Consider the following 21440-nt stretch of genomic DNA (forward strand, 5'->3'; position numbering starts at 1 on the left):
TTCAGCCTTTGAGGATCATGACTCTTGGGTGACTTGTTACCCCAGGCCCCGGCACAGCTCAGGTGGTGAATGTCACTTTAGATTAGATGAACCCAGGTAAAAATATGATATAAAATACATTTCAGGAGACTGAAACAAGGCCCCCTCTAATTGAAGAAAGAAAACAATTTAGATTTACTGAACTCACAAGCTAGGAGGGATTCCTGCATTAATATGTATCCTGTCCCTGTTTTATGTATGGTCACCTTCCAGCTGTTAGAATGGAGATAAAGTTGATCTTTCAGGACATGTAGGTTTAAATCCTGCCTCCATTACATGTTGGCTGTGAGACCTTGAACTAGTCACTTGATCTCATTCAACTTCAAATCCCTCCTCTATAAAATAGAATAACAATATTCCCTACTTCCCAGGAATGCAGTAGAGCTCAAGCAAGATAATAATTGCAAACCTATATAAATGCTTGCTATGATAGTTATTATCAGCTCCACAAGTATCCATGCAAGTCAGAAGAAACAGAAAATGTGCCCCTCCCCCCACATCTAGGGTGGACCCTCCTCCCTGACAGAATTTATGAGAAAACATAAAGGAGAAAATATTAGCTATAACATGACGGGGTTGGAGGGCAGAGATTGTTTAAGGATTGTTTAAGGGTTGTCTTTGGGTTGCTAGCGTTATACTGCCTATCCTCGGTGTTGTTCAGTCATTTAGTAGCCCCTGATGTTTCATGAGCCCAGTTGGGTTTTCTTGGCAGAGGTACTAGAATAGAGTACCATTTCCTTCCCCAGCTCATTTTACAAAAGGGGAAACTGAGTGGAAAAGAATGAAGAGACTTGCCGATAGCTAATATTGCTTACCCTTTGTTCTAGAAGAAAAATATGACCTCAGAGAGGTGATGTCATGACAAGCGCAGGAATTGGATGTGAGGGAAGGGATGCTGAGAAAGTCACCAGCCTCACTTTTTCCTCCAGAGTCATCTGGGACATGACCCTGGATACGAGGTTAAGTGACTTGTCCAGACTGAGGCTGGATTTGAACTCAGAAAGATGAGTTGTCTTTCTTTCTATGAACTATGGTACAACCTAGCAATCTAGAAAGTTCTTAAATGTGTGTTTGATTGATTCCCCCTCTAATCTTATGATTTTATGAGTTTTCACCTGCACCTCTGATGGGAATGCTCCCATCAGTGAGGTGACAAAGTCAACAGATTATCAAAGTATGACAAGACGTGTCTTGGGGGAAGAAAACCTCAATTCGATGGAACAGTCAGTGAACATGAGGAATTGGAGTCCATGGAGTCCCCAAGGTCTGGGTTTCCCAAGCTGCCATCTTCCTTCTGAAGATCAAGTCAAGAGTGGGAGCTTTCTGTATATTCCACAGATATAGAGGGATTAAGAGCCGGATGATGGCTCAGCTCTGGCTTAAGTGTGAAATGCTAAGTAGCGACACAGTCCTGTCATCACCCAGGAAACCAAGGCTCCTAGTTTCAAACCATCATTTTACAGAACAATAAGGATGGAAAACTCAAAACTGATGAAGCAAAAAGGATTATCCCCAGGAGAGATGAGAAAGAATAGTGCTCTACCTGGGAGATTTCTAGGAATGCAGGAAAAGGTTCTACCCAGTGTGAATTATTCATATCTCTATGAAAGCAGCAATAGCAATCTAGTTATATAGTCAAAACAGACCTGAGCTTAAATTAGACTGAGAAAGTCATTTAGCTTCTGTCTGTCTTAGTTTCCTCTTCTGTAAAATGGGTCTAATAATATCACCTGCCTCCCTCGGTTAAGAAGAGAACAAAATAATGAAATATTTGAAAATTGATTTAAAAACTTTCAAGCCCTAAATGAATGTCATAAACTATTTGTTTTGTCAATATTATTGCTGTTGGGGTGTTTACAAAGGAGGAAAAGTCATGAAATTGTTCTACTGTCTGATATACTGCATTCTAGAGAAGTCTGTATATATTCACAAGTTAACCAAGGCAGGTCAGAAACGGACTGTTGATTTGTTTTACAGAGCCGGATCGCTGTAAGCCAAAGCCATAACCAAATACCAACCATATTTTAAATGGATTTTAATGACCACTCACTCTCTTGGTTCCTCTGTATCAAGGAAGGAAAAACCCAGGTGTAGGACACATCCCACTGAGTTAAAGCATTATTTAAGGCAGAGACAGGGAATGTCCAGCTTGTGAGGCCCGTGAAATCATTTGGTCTGGCACTGCCACAGCAACCACAAGCAGGATTCAAAATTCTATAGATCTAGGAGCTTTTTAGGGAAGAATTAATTAAATGTTTGGCCAAACAGAGCAGATTCATTTTTAAGTTGACAATTTTTATGATCACAAATGATGTTATAAATATCCAAATAGCCCTTGATTTAAGCCTAGAGTTGTAGGGACTCAATGCTGCCAATTTCAATGACTCTCCTCCCTTTCCTGACTATTTGCAGAGATAGGAGACCATGGGTGTTGGAGATTATATTCTGAAAGACTTTCTAAAAGTTCATTAGTTTTCTGAACTTCTTTCCCCTTTGAATTCTTTATTATAAGGGATGTCTCTCTGGGAGGAAGGGGAAGAGAAGAGATGCAGAGGGAAATGTAGATGATATAAAAGCAAAAGAATAAATTAAAATTGATTTTTAAAAATGAAGTATATGTTAAATCCATGAAATGGAGCTATTATTACATGAGGGACTGACACATTCTCTTCTCTTCTCTCTCTCTCTCTTTCTTTCTCTCTCTCTCTCTCTCTCTCTCTCTCTCTCTCTCTCTCTCTCTCTCTCTCGTTCTATCTGTCTGTCCCCCTCCCTCCCTCTAGCTCTCCTCTCTCCTCTCTATGCATTTGTCTCACTCATTTCAGCAGATGATCCAAGAGGGATGGCAGGCCTTGCTCAATTTGTCCTTTCTCCCAGTCACCTGATTTATTTTCCTCAAACCCATCTCCCTGCAGAACCTCTGGTAGCTCCCGACTATGCCCAAGATCAAACATAGAGAATTATGTTCCCCACTTATACCTTTCACAGCCTAATCCCAAATGTCATTTCCAGACTTAATAGGTTTGAAGATTTTTCTCAACACAAAATCAGAGACATTAATAAACAACCGTTCATTCAAAGATGGAAAAAAAGAGAAATTCTTAAGACTTGTCATCGAGTCTACCCCCCAATTGCTCAACTCATTCTTTATACCTATCACAAATAGCTCTTTTGTCTAGGGGCAGTTAAGGGTCCTAGAGTCTCTGAGCAAGGGGTCTTAGTCCCCTACCACAGTTACTAGTTGTGTAGCATTTATCTTCTTCCTGCCTCAGTTTTCCAAACTACAAAATGGAGATAATAACCATGCCTACCTCGCAGGCTTTTGTGATATCAAATGAGATTACAATTGTTCAATGTTGAGCATAATGTCTAGTACATAGAAGGCACTGTATAAATGCTTTTTCTGTCTTTTGTTAGACCGGTTTCTCTCTCCTTCATCCTGCTCCTTTTCTTTCTTCATAGCTGTCACCACTAATTGGCCATAATATGATGTCTTTTTGTCCTTATCTTTGCATTTATTGAATAGAATACCATATTACTTTCTTTTATTTTCTAAAAGTAGAACAGATGAGAAGAACATTGTCTATTTCTAAGAATAAATTAAAACTAAACAGAGTCGCCTTTTACTCATATACCACTTAGCTGCATTACCTCACCCTCAGCTTTGAATTCCTTTAGAGGTTCCTTTAGAGATAAAATATTCTGTTCCAAACAAAAATAATCCTCTGAGATTGAAGGTTCCCAAATAGATCACTGTCTGTGAAATTATTAACATATATGTGCATATATTATACATATTTGTGCCTCTTTGAAATTAGAAATGAATTTTCTATTTTTATAGTATTTCTGATAAACCTCATTTCTCAAAGACATAGAGAACCAAGTCAAATGTATGAGAATAAAAGTCATACCCCAATGGATAAGTGGTCAAATGATATGAACAGTCAATTTTCAGACAAAAAAATCAAATTGATAAGGAGAAAAAGATGCTCTAAATCACTGAATTAGAGAAATGTAAATTAAAGCAATGTGAAATATTACCTCATACTTATCAGATTGGCTAAGTTTAGGGCAAAGGAAAATGATCAGTGTTGGAGAGGATGTAGGAAAATTGTTGGTGGAGTTGTGAACTGATCCAGCCATTCCAGAGAACAATTTAGAATTCTTACCAAATGGTTATAAAACTGTGTGTCCTTGAATCATGCAACACTATGTGTAGGTCTCTATCTCAAAGACATTTAAAAGGGGGGAGGAGAATCTCTTTGTACAGTAATATTTATAGCAGTTCTTTTTGTGATGGCAAAGAATTGGAAATTGAAGGGACACAAGTTTAGGTGGATGATTGTAATGGAAAACTATCCCTATCCTATTGCTTACTATCTCAAGGAGAGGTGAGGGGGAAAGAGGAAGAATAAAATTCAGAACTCTAAACTTTAAAATAAAATGTTTAAACCTTTTCCCATGTAATTGGGAAAATAAAATATTTTTTAAAAGTAATGCATCTTATTCAATGTTGAGATCACATAAAGTTCAACAGAAAAACAGAACTCATTACTCTTCCCTTCAAACACTCCCCTCTTCTCAGTTTTTGGAATGTGGAATGAAGAAAGCTCGAATCATTACTTGGACATCAACTGTGTGACCAGGCAAGTCACTTCACTTCTTTGTCTCATTTTCCTCACCTAGAATGGGAGTTATCTGCTGCTGCTGATGACAGTGTCTGCTTCACAGAGTCGTTGTGAGGATCAAATGAGTGAAAATATGGAAAGCACTTTGTATGCCTTCAAGGGCTCTTTGAGACTGGCTCTTATTTATAAGGGGCCCAACAACTTCCCGATCATCCACGTTTTTCAATTTGGTGCTATCCTGGACTCCTTACTCTGACTCATATTTCTTATCTGTGGCCAGATCTTCTTATTTAGTGACATTTCTTATAAATGTTCCCTTCTCTATACCAACACAGTCAAAGTGCCCCTCCCTAGCCCCCCCCCCACCTTGGGATAAGACCACATAACCTTTCAACCGGATTCCTCAATATCTACCTGCCTGGTCTCCCCATCTGAAGCCTCTCCCTATCCCATTCAGCTTTCAAATGGCTTTCTGAAAGCACATGACTAACTCTCCCCACCCCCCACCCCATCTATCTATCTGTCTATCACTTTATGGTTCTCTTTGTCCAATTCTGTCCATCTTTCTCTGGCTCCATCTCCCTCTATCTCTGAGAGAGAGAGAGAGAGAGAGAGAGAGAGAGAGAGAGAGAGAGAGAGAGAGAGAGAGAGGATGGTCATTCCTGAGTTGTTTCCCCCTCTAGATTGGAAGCTCCTTTGAGGTCAGGGTCTATCTTGGGGGGGCATTGGTGATATTTTTTGAATCATCTGCACTTACCTCAATTCTTGGAACATGGTAAATGTTTAATGAGTGACTGTTGATTGACTGACCCAATGGTGAGATCACAAACATTTCCTAATTAGCTAGCTGAATACATGAGCATGCCTACTGTGAAAAATATCCTTACCATTTAAATTCAAATAAGAATGTTGACCAAAAACTTCTCTAACCCCAAACTGGACTTTGTCATTCTTATTATGACCAAAAAAGAGTAGAAAATAAAATTTGGTATTTACCTTTTTTCAAATGAGGGAACTTTTCCAACAGGAAAATGACCTTATTATCAGTCACTAGCATTTGTACAACAGAAAGCACTTTACATCTGTTTTCTCATTTGACCCTTGCAATGGTCTTGAGAAATAGGTGCTATTATTATCTACATTTTATTGAGGAGGAAACTGAGGCAAACAGAGGGTGAAGAGAACACAGCTAGTGAGTGTCTAGGGTCAGACACGCTCACCAAGAACCTTCTGGATGACAGCCCTGGCATTCTATCTACTATGACAACCTAACTGACATGCCCTGTAATTATGCTTTTCTTTATCAAACATCCCCCCCCAGTCACAAGTATATATCAGGTCCTCAAGGGCAGCAATGACTTGCTGTTGCTACTTTATCTCACCCTTAACTTCACCTAAAGTCTCCAAAACTACCTATGGAAGAAATGAAGATAGGAAAAGAGAAGAAGAAATGAAAGAAAGAGATAGAAGGAATGAAGGAAGGCACATAGTAGGCACCTGATAAAACTGACAAATTGGAAGCAAATCCAATTATTTCTTTGCTGCAACTGACTGCTCTTCTATGTCTATACCTCTTTGCCAAAAGGAGGGAGTATAGTTCAATGTTTGTTCTCTGGGTCAAAACTGGTCAGTCGCCCTCAATCATGCTTACTTGAGAGATAGATAGATAGGTAGATAGATAGATATGGCTATAGATATGGAGATGGAGATGGAGATGGATGTAGATATGGATATGGATATAGATATGTAGATATTCAAAATAATTCAATCAAGCAAAAAGAAATGCATTGAATAACTCTCATGGACAATGTCCTAATCTAGATACTTTGGGTAATAAAAAATGAATAAAATCTGACATGCTTATTTTATTGATCTTCCTTCCTTCCTTCTTTCCTATTTCTTTCCTTTTGTCTTTTTTATCTTCCTTTCCTCCTTTGTTCCTTTTTCTTTTCTTCCTTCTTTCTCTTTTATTTCACTCCTTTTTCTTTATCTCCTTCCTGAATTTCTTTTATCATTCTTCTTTCATTCTTCCTTTCTTCTTTTTTCTATCTTCCTTCTCTTTTCTTTCCTTCTTCTTTCCTTCCATCTCCTTCTTTCTTTTGTTTCTTCTTTTCTTTACCTGCTTTTCTTCCTTCCTTTCCTTCCTTCCTTCAATCTTTTTCTTCCTTCCTTCAGTTCTCCATAGTCATCAGCCCAAATTACGTATGTATTTTGAAAACTCTGTGGATCAGTAGTACATAGTCTGACAATATCCCTTCCTTAAAGTGTCATATATTTAAGAACCTAATTATTCCAGCATTTTGAGTTTGGAGTGGGAATAGTTTAACATTTTTTTTTCTGATACGAGAAAATCATTAATCAACAAATTACTACAAAAAGTCAAAGACTGCTCATTTTGTCCCCCTGGGAATTCCTCCTCTGATGGCCAGCACAACCTTTCCAGGCTTTATAAGCATGCTTTTCATTGTCTCTATGAGTCCAGATATGTATCTCCTGATAATCAACCCTCCAGTGACCAGTATCTTTGAATTCAATCTAGCTGGTCTTTATATAAGAGGCATGCCATTTGTCCCTAGGACCAAGCTCAGAGAACTGAGCTTGGATTCAACTGCCAAAGCTTCAGAGACTTCCCAGTTCTATCTTTGATACCAAGGGGCACAGAAGGGGAGTTTAAAGAGACCAGGAACTGACCACTTTAGCCAAGTGGTTGGCACATTGTAGGTGCTGATTAAATGACTGGAGTCATTGTCTAAATCCCAAGCCATTTCTCTTGCCCTGAAAAGTTGACTTAAATCTACTTTATATGCATTTTGTAGGAACCTATTATTGGGTGTATCTCCTCCTTCATTGAAATATAAGATTTTTGAAGGCAGGAACCATATATATATATATATATATATATATATATATATATATATATATATATATATATATGTATGTATATCTAATGTATGTATAATGGACCAGCTCTTGGTCCACTTCCTAGAAAATAGCAAGCATTTAATAAATAAAGATGACTTATTGATTCTATTTAATGAATAATATTGACTATTCTTTATTGAACATAAAATCTAATTTAATTGATTGAGAGTGAAACTGAAGAGCCAACATGATGCTCTTTGAAGTATGTCAGAAAGGCAAAAACAATTGGCACCTTCAAGGAGTTCACAATGGGGGGGGGTTGGTGAAGGGAGAGATAAGGTCCAGATCTCTGATACTGTGAGAATAGAGAACTCCTGGGTATGGCAACTCTAACCTAATACCAGTTGGACCCCTCTCTGTGATCAGTGCACTACCCTGTCTGTCATAGGAATGACACCAAGAAAAGAAACCAATGCAGACATACAAGTCATTCAGATTAGAACACCTGAAGGAGATAACTTTGAAGGGCATGAAACTGGGGGTAGGAGCAAGGAAAGGTCTCAGGAAGGGGCATCTGAATTAAGCCCCACAGGAAGTTGGGTACTCAAAGACGCAGAGGTAAGGAGAATTCTCAGCTATGGGGACCAGCTCATGGTTGCACATGGGACTCTAGACATGTGGCTGCCCAGATCCCCTTGTTTTGAGAAATGTGACTTGAAAACCCCAAAACCCTTTGTAAAGGAGTTATTGGGCCATCTCCACTGGACAGGAGCTTCTGCAGCAGCAGAAATTGTTCTCATTTTTTTTTTTGGTAGCACCCACAATGACTAGCAAAGTGACATTTATGTGGGAAGATCTGATAAAAATATTTATGTAAGTGAACTGACTGATTTTGAATGCTGATTTCTGAAGACAATATTGACTATATGTGGGCATCAGCTAAAAACTAGCCTACTAATATATACACCGTAAGACTCTGGTCCACCATCAACATACAGACACACGCATGTGCACATCCCATCTATGCATAAGAGACCTGTATTTATCCTTACACACGTAATGCTATGTACAGGTATGCACATAGAAATACAGCTTACCTAGACAATGCATGTATGTGTCTCTATTGGGCTATGTAAGCAACAACATAAAGAAACAAGGAATTAGTAAATATAGGAGTTAAAATTGTATTGGTATACCACAGGGTTACATACATAGTTTAAAGACCATGGATACTGGAGGCCCCAACCCCTCCATACCTTACAACATAGGATTTGAATCTTGAATGAAGTTTAGAAAAATAGAACTCTCTCATTTTGCAGATGTGGCACAGAAAGAGTAAGTGACTTTCCTAGGAGCACACAGCTAGGCCGTGTCTGAAGTAGGAAGGCAGATCCTCCTGTCTCAAAGTCCATACCTCCTCCTCTCAAGCAAGAGTTGGCAATTAGAGCCTTTGGCCCCACATCTGTTTTTATTCAGCCCATGAGGAAGGAAGGCATTTACATTTTTAAATAACAACCCCTTAACTATTGTTAAGCCCATTTTATAAATGAGGAAACAGAGGTAGATCAAGGTTAAGCGACTTACCCAGGGCCAAAGAGGCAGTAAATGTCTGCGGCTAGATTTGAACTCATGTCTTCCTATATCCAGGTCCATCACTTTCTCTACTACACCACTAGTTGCCTGGAGCTACCTATCTACCTGATGGAATCCAAGAGCAGGGCCAAAAATCAGTTTATATGGAGGAAGCATGCATGCACACATATCTGAAAGCAGACTCTATACATATATGTGTCTCTATTTAATAAATATATTTGTGATCAGAGCATATAAAGATACATATATGCTCTGATCACAAACATGTTGAATAGTGTATTATTTATCCTTTATTGTTATTATCCTTCTAGGCATCTGCCATCAGAATGTCAGTCTAGCCTAGCCTTTGGCTTTTAATAATGGTGACCCACACTGCCCGAAGGTGATGCCATGGAGACCTGGGGATCCACATGAATGCAGGGAGGAGGTTTTGTGGTTCAAAGAGGCAGAAGATGTGCATTCAAATCCCAGCTCTGCTATGCTCTCCCTGTGCAATCCTTGGCAAGTCATATAACATCTCAGGGCCTCTGATCCTCCTTTGTAAAATACATAGATTAACATAGAATAAATACATAGAATTTACAGTATTTTACAGTAAAATACATAGAAATAACTTTGAAAACCTCTTTGAGTAAGAGGTACAACTGATAAATGGCTAGACTGGGAGTCAGGAAGAGTTGAGTTCAACCCCAGCCTCAAATACTTCTTCCTCCTCTTCCTCTGCATCAGCTGTATGACCCTGGGCAAATCACTTAACCCCTGTCTGCCTCACTTTCCTTAACTGTAAAATGGAGAAAATAATAGTCTTTGCCTCTTAGAGGATCAACAAATGAAATCATATATGTAAATTATTTTGCAAGTCTTAAAGTGATAGAACTCTTTATTTAAGGTTATGCTCCAATGGTATTATGAGTACCTACTCTGATGAAACCACAGATTTTATAAAGAAGAATTATTTTTTTAAAAAATTTACTCTCAGGTATAAGGGCAAGAATAATAAGACATATGTAGCAAACCAATGATGATGATCATCTTCACTATTAGGAAGTTACATGCCAGAAAGAAATGGGAAGAAGGAAGGAGAGAAGGAAGGAATGAAAGCAAGGAGGGAGGGATGAAAGAAAGAGAAAGGGAGAAAGGAAGAAAGAAGGAGAGGTAGAAAGAGAAAGAAAAGGAAGGAGGGAGGGAAGAAAGAGAGAGAGAAATGGAGAGAGATAAGGAAAAGGAAAAAAGGGAGGAAGAAAAGAAGAAAGGAAAGAAGCAGGAAGGGAGGAAACCACTGCCAACCAAATGCTCCACCTGACACAGCCAACAGAGAGAATCAATGAAGCAAAAATATTCTGCTCAGGAAAACCTCATTCCCCATCTGCCAGTTTGAAATTGTGACTGGTGGGTACAACATGTGTAAGATGGGATGGGCTATGGGCTGATGGATGCACTAGCAGAGAGCCTGGCCAGGCAGAAATGATGCCCAGGGTTCCTGAACAGCAGCAAAGACTGTGGGAGAGGATCCAGAATTTACCTAACTGTGGATTTCCAGGGGGCAGCCTATCTTTTCAAACCTGAGCTAAGGATCCTCCTGCAGTGTAGGATACAAAAGAAAGGGCAGAAGTTATTTCTGCCCACCAGGACCTTATAACCTAGAGGGAGAGAAGAGATTGGTATGCATGAAAAGGTGAGAAGAGCTCAAAGGTAAGTGCTGAGGAGGGTAGGCTGGAAAGAGAGTTGAGTAGTTTTATCTTAATGGAGGAGAGATAAGATTCAGATTTGTGGGATCATCAATTTAGACCAAAAAAGGATTTTCAAGGTCTGAAGATCCTAGTTTTCTGGAATCCCAGACAATAGACTAAATCTACAGTCAGCTTTTACTTAGATAGATATTTTAAAAATCACAATAATTATAACTTTTCAAAAATAGTATAGACTGCTTCACATGATAGGGAGTTCTCTATCACTTGTTTTTAACTATTTCAGTTATGTGACTCTTCATGACTTCATTTAGGTTTTTTTTTTTGGCAAAGATACGGAAGGGGTTTGTCATTTCCTTCTATAGCTCATTTTATAGATGAGGAAACTGAGGCAAACAAGGGGAAATGATTTGGATCACAGAGAGTTAAGTGTCTGAGATTCAATTTGAACTCAGTAAGATGATCCTCCCTGACTCCAGGGAAAGCACTCTATCCATCTCTATCTCCATCTCCAGGGATCTTCAAATGGAGATTGGATAAGTCATCTCATTTCCTTGGATATGTTGCAAAGGGGACTCTTGTCCAAATTTGGGTTAGAACAATTGGTCTCTGAGGTTCCATCCAAACATGAAAATCTGGGTTTCTGATTCTAGGAAATGACTGACCAATTTATAAAGGTTTCATGAACCCTCAGTTGGTAAGTCATCAAAAGCTATCTTGGGTGATGATGGCCAATAGATCCATCAGTCAATCTATTGCAAAGAATCTATATTGTATGCCAGTCTAGAGGTTGGGGGTACCAGTCCAGAGAAAGAAACAATACCTATTTGCACTCAATTTACACAAAAGAAATATAATGTATATAATAAAATATAAGGTATAAAAATATATAATAATATCAATATATAAATATATACAGAATTTATACAAAGTGAATATATATATATATATATAATATATACAAATAGATGGATTATGATACAATGTAATTGGAAGTTCACTAGAATATAGGGAGATCAGATGCAATGTGAAGATGGAGAGCTTAGAAAGCACCAGTCCAGAGTGGTTGGTGACCTATGGAATTGATAGCTGAAGGTCCTTTTGGGTGTGGACAGAATACATATCTTGACCTCAAAGGCTTTCTAATCAGTCTTCCTAATTGTGAGGATTAGGTAAAGAATGCTAGACTTAGAGTCTAAGAGTATTAGAACCTGGATCCAAAGTCCCACTCTCCAGGGTCACTTCACAACCTCTCCTGGCCTCAGTCTCCCTATTTATAAAATAATGAATTTGAACTAGATACATTTTTGGATCCCTTCTACCTAGAAACTGGGTGATATTATTGACAGAATCTCCAAACTGAAAAGGACCTAAGAGTCTATTTCAACAGGGACTCCTCTACAAAATTTCCAATGAATGGTTAAGTTCTGTTGCAAGACTTCAAATTATGAGAAAAAACCCAAAGCAGCCCCTGGCCCCTGGCCCTTGGCCCCTGGCCCCTGGCCCCTGACCCCTGGAACAGTTCTAACTGGGAGGAACATTGTCATCAGATTAAACAGAAAGCTACCTCTCAACACCTTCCCCACATTGCTTTTGGTTCTGTTCTCAAGGCCACAGAGAACATGTCTAACCTCTCACTTGTTTCATGGGACAGTCCTTCAACCACTTGAGCATAGCTAGCTAGGATGTCTTCCCACAATCTCTTTTCTTTTTCTCTGAGATAAACTTGCCCATTGCCTTCCATTGAGTCTCTTATGACATCACCTCTTGTTCTCTAGACGTCTCTTCCTTCTTGGTTTGCTCCAACATGGATATCATCCACCCAACTTGGGCATTGTCTTCCCCCCTGAGAATGGGGGGTCCTTGAGAACAGGGACCGTCTCCTTTATATTTAAATCCTCAACTCAGCTCGTGCTGTTATTCAGTAATGTCTAATGCTTCATGACCCTATTGGGATTTTCTTGGCAAAGTTATTGGAGTGGTTTGCCATTTCCTTCTCCAATTTATTTTACGGATGAAGAAACTAAAGCAAAAGGCTAAGTGACTTGTCCATCGTCCCACTGCTTTCCTGTATATAGGCAGATAGTTCTCAGACTTGCACACAAGGAAGTATCTGAGGCTGGATTTGAAGTGAGGAAAGTGAGTCTTCTCGATTTTAAACCCAGTATTCTCTGCCTTCCGGCACCACCAAGTTGCCTCACCCAGAACACAGCAAGTGCTTAATAAATGCTCTACTTAACTATCAACCATCTGTCTGTTTATTTATCTATGAAATGTTAGATGCTGGAAGAAAAATAATTTTAATTGAAAAACAGCTATTCCAATTAGCTTTCCTCATTATTTTAATTGTCTTCTCACTAATTCTCATTTATCTCATGAAAAAGCCTTTTTATAATACTCAGATTGATGCCTCCTAGAAGTATTTTGGCCTAGAGATTACTGTATTTACTTGTGTAATTCCCACCCAATTCATCTTTTTTTTTTACAACTGTTTTTATGGTAAAGCTGAAGATGAAGGTGGGCTTAAGTATCCTGTAGTGATACCGTGCCAAGAATCAGTAGCATTTCTAGACTATTTCTAAACTGAAAGATGGGTGATGCACATGTTATCTACCCCACTTTTAGAGGAGGAAACTGGGACTTACTGGTGAAGTGATTTAACACAGAATCCACTAACTCTTCACTGAGAAATTTTGGATTTGAACCCAGGACCAATACCAAGTCCTCTTCTCATGATGTCAAGATGCCATTAGGAAAAAGTTGTTCAGTATCCAACATATGACCTGTGTTCCAGTGGATAGCATACTGAGGAGGCCTCCCACCTCTGACTCCTCTTTGGCCAATGAGTAATGCAGCCATGACTCAGAATCAAGATTTGAGAGATGGAAGGGACCTCAGTGACCATCTATATAAGAAAGGAATTCACACTATACTATACATGATGTATAGGCTTGAAGACCTCTGAAAAAAGGAAACTCATTACTTCCCAAAACAGTTGGGATGGCTCTTGACATTACTTATGTATGTATGGATCATCCATGATTATTCATAGCTCTCCCCTAGATGGCTAAGAACAGGGGCTATTCTTGTGATTCCATTGATGTTAGGAGCTGGACTTATAGTCTTAGAAGGCATCCTAAAGCCCTGAGAGCAAGTGACTTGTCCAGGGTCACCTTGCTTTCAGTGTGTGTGTGTGTGTGTGTGTGTGTGTGTGTGTGCAACCTTAGTCTAGCCCTTTCCTGAGCACTGTCATATTTTTCTAACTGCCTTTCAGTACCCTGAATTGGATGTCCCCATGGCATTGCAGCCTTAACATGTTCAGAGGAGAAATCTATTACCTTTTCCTCATAACTCTCTCTCCTCTTTTTTACCTTCCCTCTTACTGTCAAGGATAGCAGCACCCTCTTAATCCCTCAAACTCACAACCTGGGTGTCATCATCAATGCCTTAGTGTCACCTCATATATATTCAATCTCTTTACAAAAATAGAAACTGAGGTTGATGTTGTAATAAAAGAACTTTTTACAAGTTTCCAAAAATGTTTCATGAACTCCTAGAGTTCACAAGGGGTCGCTTAAGAAAATGGTGCTCCCACCACTGGTACCTGTCTGACACCTGTGTGATTCTCCAAAGGCCTCAGTTTCTCAAATATCAACTTATAGGGGTTAACTAGACTCCTCTGAGGTCTTTTCCAGTCTAGACCAGGGATCCTTCGATGAACCTCTATTTGCCCTATAAATTCTTAAGCTTGGCAAAGTGACATGTTTAAATTTGGAGTCTGAGGACCTCGGCTTGAATTCCAAATCTGCAACCTACTAATTCATGTGGCCTTTGACAAGTGATTTCTCCTTTCTGTGATTCAGTTTCCTTATCCATAAATAATGAATATTTTCAATTAGAAGACCTTCAAGAGTCCCTTCCAGCTCCAAAATTATGCTCAAATGAGACAAAAAGCCTTTTTCAAACCTTAAAGTGAAATAATAATATGAGTTAGTATTTTCATTAATATTATAGCCAATAAGCAGTTATATATTAATATTGTACAGTCCCAAGAACTGTGCTAAACACTTTACAAGCATTATCTTATTTGATTCTCTCAACAGCCCTGTGAGAAAGGTGATTTTATTATTATTTTACATTTAAGGAAACTGAGGCAAACAACGTTAACTGTACTTTCCCAGTGTCATATAACTGATAAGTATCTATGGGCAGATTTGAGGTCAGATCTTCCCAAGCCCAGTTCCAGAGGTCTGTCCTCCACACCACCATCTTCCTCCTCCTCCTCATTATTATTATCATTAGCTATGAGTCCTTCATCCTAAATCTCAAATTATATTTGTCATAAAATAATACATGGATGGAGCATTTTTGGTTCAGACAAGCTGTGATTTCTTCTCATTTTGTTTCAAAATCTCCTTGATGTCATTTTACCATAGAGGTGCTCCTCCCAGAGAGACATGAATAAAGATAGATGCAACTGAATGAACAAAGGATCGGTCTTGGAGCCTTGGACTGGAATTCGAGGTCTGCTCTTCTGGTCAGTATGAGTCACATCCTTTCTCTGACCCTTGGTTTATTCTACAACACAAATTAGATTGGTGTTTGAATCTGGAGTACATGAGATTGATTTTTAAAAATTATCCTGATAACTATTTTTCAAAATGGCTAGTTTCCTTTGGGAGTCTCCATATTTTATTTTGTTCTTTTAAAAACATGATTCTAATAAGGGGGCCGCAAGGCTTCGTCAGAAGCCAAAGACATCCATGAAAGGGAAAAGGTGAAGGATTCCAGGTCCAAGTACCATTTGACGTTTCTCTGAGCTTAAAAGGGATGAGACAATCCTGATATGACGTTTTTAAATGGTCCAGGGCCAAATCAGTTTGGGAAAAATTGGTCTAGCAACACATGAGAGTAAACAGACAGAATGTGTTTCCAAAAAGTGTTACAACAGCTACCAGGAGATTGGCACTGCTAATCCAATCCCACCTGCCTAGGCTCAGATCTGCCGGAGCTGTCAACAGAAACCCACCAGGGGGCAATTAGAGAGGGGTGAGGGGGAGAACATTTCCTTCTCATAATTCTTTGTGCTTGTTATAGTGGGAATAATGCCCCAGGATTAGTGTTCCCTCGCTCTTCAAGTTATATTGCACTATTTTGCATCAGATTTGTATGGGAACATACTGTATTCCCGAGTATAGTGTCAGCTTCTTAAGGACTATTTAATTTTTGCATTTATTTGTCCAGTCCTAGAACATCATGGTGATATTGATAACATAGATTGTGTGTGTGTGTATTTATGGGTATGTATGTGTGTAATTATGTAATAGAAATAAAATGTATATATATATACATATATATATATACTATAAGAATATGATGTATTCTATATGTGAGTATGTGTATTTATTAAGAAGGGATGATAGTACAATAAAAAGAAAATCGACTCTCAAGTAAGAGGACCCAGATTCAAATTTCACCAGATTCTGCTTATCCACATGAAACTGAATTTCTAGGTCTTTCCTTGTGTATTATTGGCATATGACAGATCAAAATGGATCTTAACAGGCTATCCCACTGAGCTGGATCTGGCAAGAAGATATTCAATCAGGTTGAATGTAAAGTTTTATACCTGGGGACAAACAGCCAGCTCCACAAATAAAAGTGAGGGAGATATAGATAGACAAGAGATGTTCTGAAAAGAATCTGGGGGCTTTAAAGGACTACAAACTCAATATGAATCAACAGTGGAATGGGGCTACTAAAAGATCAAATGCCTACAAGGAAAGGCAGAAGCACCATGCATGAGAACATGAAATTCCTATCATGTTCTTTTCTGGTCAGATTGCTTTAGTTCAGGGGCAGCTAGGTGGCACAGTAGATAGAGCGCTGGCCCTGGAGACAGGAAGACCTGAACTCAAATCTGACCTCAGACATTTAATAATTGCCTAGCTGTGTGACCTTGGGCAAGTCATTTAACTCCATTGCCTTAAATAATAATTAATTAAAAAAAGATTAAAAGATTGTTTTAGTTCAGCACCACCACCTAAGAAAGACAACCAGAATAATGAAGATGACTGAGTTAATGAGAAAGAGAAATATTTAACTTGATCCCAGAGGAGGGGGGTGGTAATGATAGTTATGGTCAAGCATCTGAAGGCTTGCCAAGTAGATGAGAGAACAGATTGTTCTGTTTGACCTTGGGGGGGGTAGTGGAGCTAGAAGTCACAGAGAGACCAATGAGGTTTGAAATCAGGAAAAGCTTCCTAAGCATCTGAGCTATCTGCCAGTACAAGACTTGACCTTGAGAGGTCACATGGAGGTCTTCAAGGAGACATAGGCAAACCCTTGTCAAGGAGGTGACAGCAGAGAGTCCTCATTAGTTGAACTAGATTGATGACCACCCTATAAATTCTGTGACACTGTCATGCTATATCTGGTCTGTAAGTAGAAGCTTCTAGAAGGCAGAGATTCTTTCATTTTTGTCTTTACTTGTAATGACTCACCTGGACTAGGCATCTAATAAATGGGGCTTCAATCATTCACTTGAATTATTGGTTGAATTATTCAGCCACATAAACTTCTTTTGCCCATGACTTATATTGGCTGGTCTGGTCCAATAAAATGCAAGGAACTTGGGCCCAGGAACTTCCATTCTCTCTGCCCTATCTTCAATAGTTTGTCCAGAGGGAACTAAATAAGTGCTGGTTAGTTGAATAAAGGTAAAAAAAAAAACCCACCACTAACAGTACATGAGTTAATGTAGTCTTGCGATAAGAAATTGTTTATTTTCATTCATAGCATTTTAATTGTGGTCAATTCTTTCTTGCAGAAGGCTCAGGATCAGTGAATTAGGTGATGTGTAGCAAGCATTGGAAGATAAAAGATGAATAAATATCAGGAATTAAGATCAATTTAAACCATTAACCAGGCAAGCAAAGAGTTAATGATATAATAACATTCTTTTATTCTCTTACCTAAAGGTAAGAGAGACTTCGATAAACCATTTCTGTCTGCAGGACGACCAATTATTTGCAATTCTTTCTCAAAAGACACCTTCTCTGAGTAATACTACCTGGGTTCAAGCTCCAAATCAATATTCACACTGGTGAGAAGGCCAGAAATGATTCTCCACTGTAGGCTGGAAGGATGCACACTGTCTGGAACCACAATCTAACAGAGAGAATGCTGGCAAGTGTTCAGATGGAGTTCCTTCTATAAATAGGCTTTAATGGGTAAGTTAATGAGTTCATCACCAGCAAATGCTCCTGAATCAAGTGGAGCATTTTTAAAGGCCTGAATATGTTCCCCTACAAGTCAGGGTTCTCGGGCTCTATGGATTAATCTTGAAAACATAAAAAGGCATGTAGGCTTAAAACTGATTAAACCACTCTATATGGATTTTTTCTCAACAGAAATTCACAAAAATCTTCTTCACATGATGAACGATTTGACATTGTAAAAAATGTCAACTTACGCTCTCCCCTATCTTAATACAATTTACCAGGCTTACTATTAGACAAATAGAGAACATCATGATTTCATGGAATTTAAAGTGGGAAAGGACCTCAGGGACAACTGAATCCCCTTCCCTCAATTTGACATGTGGGGAAACTGAGGCACAGGGATTTAAAGTTATTTGTCAAGGATCGCACAGCTAGTACATTTCTAAGGGAGGATTTGATGTTGGGTCTTCCTGACTCCATGTCCAACATGAACCTCACTCCCTCTCCTGAATAAATGTTAGCCAGCTGAGTTAATCTTGATTTTTCATGACCCATTTGAGCTTTCTTGCCAGAAACACTGGAGTGGTTCTCCATTTCCTTTGCCAGTTTTATGGATCAGGAATTTGAGGCAAACAGGGCTTAGTGACTAAGGTCACACAGCTAGTAAGTGTCTGAGCCTTAGATTTAAACTCAGAAATATGAGTCTTTCTGATTCCAGGCCTGGCACTCCATATGGGTGGCACTGTGCCACCTAACTACTGACAATGTCAGCCAATGATGTGCAACAAATCTTTGCCAGATCTAATAAAGCAGTAAGATGCCATGGAGAGTGGGGGCAAATAACTACTGGATAGAAATCATTGTCAGAAATTATGCATTTGATATAATCACCCAGTCTCAACAATAAGAAACCAGCCCGTCTATAATCATGTCTATAAAATGATCCCCTTTACAACATCCATAACCAATAAATGATCACCTCGTTTTTTTCCATAAACATCTCCAATCCTTCAGGGAAGATAGAATTCATTGTCCTCCAAGGCAGTCCATCCAACGGGAGATAACTCTGGAAGTTTTTTCCTTAATCCAAATTTTGCCAAGTTTCCATTCTTCCTGGTTCTGCTTTCCTGGATTTTGCACAAGTTTAATCCCTCTTTCCTATGACAGCTTTTCACACGCTACTGCTCTACCCTCATATCTTCTCAACCCAGCAGGTTTCATTTGTTAAACTAGTCATCATCTGGCATGGGACTTCCCAGAGGGGCAGAAAAGAAGTGTTGATCATAATAATAAATAAAATACACATAAACGTGTGTGTACACACTCATCAATCTAGAACCAAGAATTATTAATCACTCCCATGTGATGTGAACTATTCAAAGTGCTGGGTAGATATAGACAAAAATTAAATATTCCCATTCTCAAGGAGCTTCCATTCTCTCATAATCACATAATCACAAAAAATAAATAAACTCAAAGAAATTGTAGGAAATAAGACAGTGACTGGGACATCAGGGTCATGGTGTTCTGAGTCTCTCTAATATTGCCTACATCCATAATAAATCCATTTAACTTTTTGCCTCTATAAAGTATTAGAAAACCAAAAGAGAATGGCCAAAAGAAATCCACAGAAACCCAAAGCTGTTGCATCATTCAATTGTCTCAAAACCTTCTCTCATCCAATCTCACCAAGATGATCATTCCTTCAAAAATCACTTACTAACTACCTACTCTATGCCTTAGGTTCTGGTATCTGAGGCAGACTCTAATTCATACTGAGATTATTTCAGAGCCTGCTGGTTGGTCATCCCACCACAAGTCTCTCCTCACTTCAATCCATTTTCTACTCAGTTGTCAAATTAGTCTTCCAAAAATGAGGCTGTGACTATGTCATTGCCCAATTCAGTACATTCCCGAGGCTCTTTATTGAGGTTCCTACCTCCAGTCTCTCTCTTCCCCTGTCTATCCTTCACATAGCTACCAAAATAACACGATTAAATTCAAGCACAGGCCCTAGGGCATATTGTTCCCTGCTCAAGCTCCTATGAGTCCCTTTGGTCTCTAGGATAAAACAAAAACTCCCCAGACTAGAATTTAAAATCTTTTCTAATCCAGCTCATGCCAAACGCTCCAGGTTTCTTACATACTATTGTTCTTCTCATAAATTACTGTAAATATACCCTACATTCAGTACATGCGACTTCCCCAATAAAGATGAGGAGACAGGTTAGGGCTGGAAAAATAGAGCTGAGAAATGGAACAGAAGGAAAGAAAACAGAGGTAGGAGAACAATATGCAAAGTGACTGAAAGACTAAAAGACAAGACAAAAAGAGCAGAAAGGGACCAAGAGGAAACAGCTACAGAGAGCTCCATCAAATGGGCTTCTCAGCCAGATGCTCAAAAATCATTAAAAGCCAAGAGCCAAAATGGACCCTGCCCTCAAAAAAGCTTAAATCTGAATGGAGGTGATAACAGGCAAATAACTAGAGAGTTTCCTCAGATTATTATCCTGATGAGTGGCCATTGGATCCTTAAGGTCCCTAGAGATGTCTTCCTATCTTTTGATATACACAAGACTGAAAGAGAAAGAGAGAGAGAGAGACAGAGACAGAAAGAGAGAGAACAGAGAGACAGAGAGAGACAGAGAGAGACAGAGACAGAAAGAGAGAGAGAAAGAAACAGAAAGACCAAGAGACAGAGACACACACACACACAGAGAGAAAGAGAAACAGAGAGACAGACAGAAAGACAGAGAGAGACAGAGAGAGAGACAGACAGATAGAAAGACAGAGAGACAAACAGACAGAAAGACAGAGATAGGCCAAGAGAGACAGAGACAGGATTACACTTAATATCAAATTTATTCCTGCCCCAGCTCTTCATTCTCTATCCCTACTAGAATGTAAACTCTTTGAGGGCAACGAACTGCCCCACTTTTATATTTTTCTATCTATCATAAATACAACATAAAACATGCTTCATAAAGGCTTTTTCATTCAAAAATGTGTAAATAATTAATAATTAAAGAAATGCAAAGTAAAGCAGTTCTGAAATTCTACCTCATCCTTACTTGGAAAAGTTGTTAAAAAAAAGAGAAAATAGCTAATGCTGGCAGGGTTGGAGGGAAATAGGCACATTAATACACTCTTGGTGCACCTGTGTCTGGGTACAACTGTTCTGGAAAGTCAAATGGAATTATTCATTCATTTAATTCTCATATTTCTCCATTTCCAGATCTCATCTTGAACTTCAGAAGTACTCTGAAGACTACTGCTCATTTGATTTTTTTTACCCATAAAAACAACTTGATTCATTCAGGAAAAGAAAATAGTGATTCACCAGGATGTTTGGGAAATGGAATGTTCTAACTAGTTTTCAAGATAACTGTAAGTTTTGTTTCTTTTAAATT

The 21440-nt window shown here is 38.8% G+C and overlaps 1 protein-coding gene across 2 annotated transcripts in view; it reads right to left on the reverse strand.

Annotated features, from left to right (window-relative positions):
• PDE4B (phosphodiesterase 4B) overlaps nucleotides 1-21440 on the reverse strand; it is a 737209-nt gene that overhangs the window by 613443 nt on the left and 102326 nt on the right. The window lies entirely within an intron of this gene.

The sequence above is a fragment of the Macrotis lagotis genome, chromosome 2 (assembly GCF_037893015.1).
Source record: "Macrotis lagotis isolate mMagLag1 chromosome 2, bilby.v1.9.chrom.fasta, whole genome shotgun sequence".
Lineage (NCBI taxonomy): Eukaryota > Metazoa > Chordata > Mammalia > Peramelemorphia > Peramelidae > Macrotis > Macrotis lagotis.